The 5,000-nt window shown below is 59.0% G+C and overlaps 2 non-coding genes and 1 pseudogene across 2 annotated transcripts; all 3 read left to right on the forward strand.

Annotated features, from left to right (window-relative positions):
* Positions 1–1,506: 1,506 nt before the first annotated feature.
* On the forward strand, positions 1,507–3,316 carry LOC144423618 (small subunit ribosomal RNA). Its single transcript, XR_013476084.1, has one exon. It is a non-coding gene; the product is annotated as a small subunit ribosomal RNA (ribosomal RNA).
* A 298-nt stretch (positions 3,317–3,614) lies between these two features.
* On the forward strand, positions 3,615–3,768 carry LOC144423672 (5.8S ribosomal RNA). Its single transcript, XR_013476137.1, has one exon. It is a non-coding gene; the product is annotated as a 5.8S ribosomal RNA (ribosomal RNA).
* Positions 3,769–4,056: 288 nt separating this feature from the next.
* Positions 4,057–5,000, forward strand: part of LOC144423743 (large subunit ribosomal RNA) — a 3,695-nt pseudogene continuing 2,751 nt past the window's right edge.

Below are 5,000 nucleotides of genomic sequence, written 5' to 3' on the forward strand. Positions count from 1 at the left end.
AAAAGAAACCAACAGGGATTCCCTGAGTAACGGCGAGTGAACCGGGAAGAGTCCAGCGTCGAATCTGCGCGCTTTTCGAGCGCGCCGAGTTGTGACGTACGGAAGTCCCAGTGCGGCTAACGGCGAGCGCCGGTGTCCTTCTGATCGAGGCCTCGTCCCACGGCGGGTGTTAGGCCCATAGGGGCGCTTGCCTTGGCCGCTTCGGGTCTTCTCGGAGTCGGGTTGTTTGGGAATGCAGCCCAAAGCGGGTGGTAAACTCCACCTAAGACTAAATACGGTCGCGAGACCGATAGCGGACAAGTACCGTGAGGGAAAGTTGAAAAGCACTTTGAAGAGAGAGTTCAAGAGTACGTGAAACCGTTGAGAGGCAAACGGGAGGGCCCGTCAGGTCGCCGGCTCGCTTTCAGTTGGGTGCGGGGGCGCGCCGTCTCGGTTCGCGGACGCTTAAGGCGCCGCTGCCGAGTCGGCTCGCGCACCGTCTCAGCGCACTAGCGACCGGCGCGGGTCACGACCGGTTTGCCGTCGGTCTAAGTCCCCGCGCGAAGGTGGCCTCCGCTCCGGCGGGGGTGTTACAGCGCGCGGGCGGTGCGGCCCGGCGGCGGATCGAGGAATGGATGCCGCGCGCTCTCTGTGTGCGGCCGTCGCCGTTCGGCTGGCTTGTCGTTCGCCTGCACTGTACGCAGTGCCGGTGTTCGGCGGGCTGCCGTTTCGGTGGCGCGCCGTCGACGCGCTCGGGGTCCGTGGCCACGTCGGCCACCCTCCCGACCCGTCTTGAAACACGGACCAAGGAGTCTAACATGAGCGCGAGTCGTCGAGTGGTTCGAGACTCGCAGGCGAAATGAAAGTGAAGGCGGCCTTTGGCCGAACGAGGTCGGACCCGGAGCCCCGTGCGGGCGCCGGCGCACGACCGGCCGATCGCACCCGCTCTGCCGGGGCGGTCGCGCAAGAGCGTCCATGTTGGGACCCGAAAGATGGTGAACTATGCCTGGGAAGGTCGAAGCCAGAGGAAACTCTGGTGGAGGACCGTAGCGATTCTGACGTGCAAATCGATCGTCCTATTTGGGTATAGGGGCGAAAGACTAATCGAACCATCTAGTAGCTGGTTCCTTCCGAAGTTTCCCGAGCCGAAAAAAGTTAAAGTACAAACGCGATGCTAATGAGCGAGCCGTTGTCTCGACTAATATGTAGGGGGCGTTCGATCGAGCGTCTGGCTTGAGCGCTTGTCGGCCTAGCAGAACGGTCGCATTGTTATGCCCGGTTTTTAGGCACCGCTGCAGGCGGCCGGCAGAGCTCTTGTTTGTGCGAAACTGAATGGATCGAGCCCGAGAGAGGGCGAGCAAAGAAAAAACGCAAATCGCTCCGCCTGGCACTGCCGGCGAGAGCGTGGACGTCGCGGCCAGCGACTGTCGAAGCTGAGTACGGCCGCAGGCGATCGCCTCGGTCTTAAACGAATGCGACGAGCACGCGCCGGGCGGCCCAGCAAGGGCCGAGCGCAGCTGTCGCAGCTATCTGGTTGATCCTGCCAGTAGTGATATGCTTGTCTCAAAGATTAAGCCATGCAGGTGCAAGTACGAGTTCTCGTAAAGCGAAACTGCGAATGGCTCATTAAATCAGTCTTGGTTTATTTGGTCTCGTAAGCGAAGTGGATAACTGTGGTAATTCTAGAGCTAATACATGCATTAAGCGCCGACTTCGGGAGGCGCGCTTTTATCAGATCAAAACCGACCGGGTTCGTCCTGTGACGTTTGATGACTCTGGATAACCACGCGGATCGTACGGTCTCTGCACCGACGACGTATCATTCAAGTGTCTGCCCTATCAACTGTCGAAGGTACGCTACGTGCCTACCTTTGTGATAACGGGTAACGGGGAATCAGGGTTCGATTCCGGAGAGGGAGCCTGAGAAACGGCTACCACATCCAAGGAAGGCAGCAGGCGCGCAAATTACCCATTCCCGACACGGGGAGGTAGTGACGAAAAATAACAATACAGGACTCTAACGAGGCCCTGTAATTGGAATGAGTACATCCTAAAACTCTTAACGAGTATCCATTGGAGGGCAAGTCTGGTGCCAGCAGCCGCGGTAATTCCAGCTCCAACAGTGTATGCTAAAGTTGTTGCGGTTGAAAAGCTCGTAGTTGGATTTTGGGCGAGCGCCGCCGGTCCGTTGCAAGGCGTGTCACTGGTTGCGTTCGCCTCACCTTCGGTTCTCCGTCGGTGCTCTTGACTGAGTGTCGGCGGTGGCCGATAAGTTTACTTTGAAAAAATTAGAGTGTTCAAAGCAGGCTGTTCGCCTGCATAGTGTTGCATGGAATAATGGAATAGGACCTCGGTTCTATTTTGTTGGTTTTCGGAGCACGAGGTAATGATTAAGAGGGACAGACGGGGGCGTCCGTACTCTGCCGTTAGAGGTGAAATTCTTGGATCGGCGGAAGACGAACTACTGCGAAAGCATTCGCCAAGAATGTTTTCTTTAATCAAGAGCGAAAGTCAGAGGTTCGAAGACGATCAGATACCGTCCTAGTTCTGACTATAAACGATGCCAACTAGCGATCGGGAGGCGTTACCATGACGTCCTTTCCGGCAGCTTCCGGGAAACCAAAGTCTTTGGGTTCCGGGGGAAGTATGGTTGCAAAGCTGAAACTTAAAGGAATTGACGGAAGGGCACCACCAGGAGTGGAGCCTGCGGCTTAATTTGACTCAACACGGGGAAACTCACCCGGCCCGGACACAGGTAGGATTGACAGATTGAGAGCTCTTTCTTGATTCTGTGGGTGGTGGTGCATGGCCGTTCTTAGTTGGTGGAGCGATTTGTCTGGTTAATTCCGATAACGAACGAGACTCTGGCATGCTAAATAGTTACGCGACCTTCTCGGTCGGCGTCTAACTTCTTAGAGGGACTAGTGGCGTTTAGCCACACGAGATTGAGCAATAACAGGTCTGTGATGCCCTTAGATGTCCGGGGCCGCACGCGCGCTACACTGAGTGAAGCAGCGAGTGTCTAACCTAGGCCGAAAGGTCCGGGTAACCCGTTGAACCTCATTCGTGATTGGGATAGGGACTTGCAATTGTTTCCCTTGAACGAGGAATTCCCAGTAAGCGCAAGTCATCAACTTGCGTTGATTACGTCCCTGCCCTTTGTACACACCGCCCGTCGCTACTACCGATTGAATGGTTTAGTGAGATCCTTGGATCGGCCCCGTCGCGGCTGGCAACGGCCGCGTCGGCGTGTCGAGAAGACGATCAAACTTGATCATTTAGAGGAAGTAAAAGTCGTAACAAGGTTTCCGTAGGTGAACCTGCGGAAGGATCATTACCGAAAGTGGTGGTAGGCCCCGGCCGACCGTGCACTTAATTGTCTTTGGGTGCCGCCGAGAGGGCGGCCGTCAATCGGGGTTCCGCCCCGTGCGACACGCGTAACACGTTGGCATTGCAAGGCAGCCGAGTGCGATGGTGGCTTCTGGGCACCGCGCTCGATGTGCCGCCGGCCCAGCCCGGCGGTCGCTCGGCGCCGTTTGTTGGTGTTTTTGTGCAGTTGTTGTCGGTGGTGGTTTTGTGGTCGATCCCACAGTGTGACGTCCGCGCGCTTCGGCGCCGGGCGAAACGTCGAGGACGACTCTTAACGGTGGATCACTCGGCTCGCGAGTCGATGAAGGACGCAGCCAAGTGCGAGAAGTAATGTGAATTGCAGAACACATTGAACGTCGACCTTCTGAACGCGAATTGCGGTCTCGGGTCAATCCCGGGACCGCGTCTGCCTCAGGGTCGCGTTCGTCCTCACCCGAGGGCCGTCGCCTGGCCTCTGCGAAGACGGCCGGGCGTCGCCCCAAGTTGAAGCGGTCGCCGAGCTTTCTCGGCGCGACCGCGTGTCCCGTACACCGCCGGCCCCTCGACGTGTTCAACTACGTTCGAGGGGCGGGTCCAGGTCGGTCGGTCCGGTCACGAGATCAAGACCGACCGTGGGCCAAGGCGGCGACGGTACGCGCTCGGTCGGCGCCGGCGGCGACGACTTGCGATGCCAGCGGGCCGTGTAAGAAGCGGCCCGCTTGACACATACGACCTGAGTTCAGGCGAGAGCACCCGCTGAATTTAAGCATATTATTAAGCGGAGGAAAAGAAACCAACAGGGATTCCCTGAGTAACGGCGAGTGAACCGGGAAGAGTCCAGCGTCGAATCTGCGCGCTTTTCGAGCGCGCCGAGTTGTGACGTACGGAAGTCCCAGTGCGGCTAACGGCGAGCGCCGGTGTCCTTCTGATCGAGGCCTCGTCCCACGGCGGGTGTTAAGCCCATAGGGGCGCTTGCCTTGGCCGCTTCGGGTCTTCTCGGAGTCGGGTTGTTTAGGAATGCAGCCCAAAGCGGGTGGTAAACTCCACCTAAGACTAAATACGGTCGCGAGACCGATAGCGGACAAGTACCGTGAGGGAAAGTTGAAAAGCACTTTGAAGAGAGAGTTCAAGAGTACGTGAAACCGTTGAGAGGCAAACGGGAGGGCCCGTCAGGTCGCCGGCTCGCTTTCAGTTGGGTGCGGGGGCGCGCCGTCTCGGTTCGCGGACGCTTAAGGCGCCGCTGCCGAGTCGGCTCGCGCACCGTCTCAGCGCACTAGCGACCGGCGCGGGTCACGACCGGTTTGCCGTCGGTCTAAGTCCCCGCGCGAAGGTGGCCTCCGCTCCGGCGGGGGTGTTACAGCGCGCGGGCGGTGCGGCCCGGCGGCGGATCGAGGAATGGATGCCGCGCGCTCTCTGTGTGCGGCCGTCGCCGTTCGGCTGGCTTGTCGTTCGCCTGCACTGTACGCAGTGCCGGTGTTCGGCGGGCTGCCGTTTCGGTGGCGCGCCGTCGACGCGCTCGGGGTCCGTGGCCACGTCGGCCACCCTCCCGACCCGTCTTGAAACACGGACCAAGGAGTCTAACATGAGCGCGAGTCGTCGAGTGGTTCGAGACTCGCAGGCGAAATGAAAGTGAAGGCGGCCTTTGGCCGAACGAGGTCGGACCCGGAGCCCCG

This window comes from Styela clava, chromosome 5, assembly GCF_964204865.1.
Source record: "Styela clava chromosome 5, kaStyClav1.hap1.2, whole genome shotgun sequence".
NCBI classification, from domain to species: Eukaryota; Metazoa; Chordata; class Ascidiacea; order Stolidobranchia; family Styelidae; genus Styela; species Styela clava.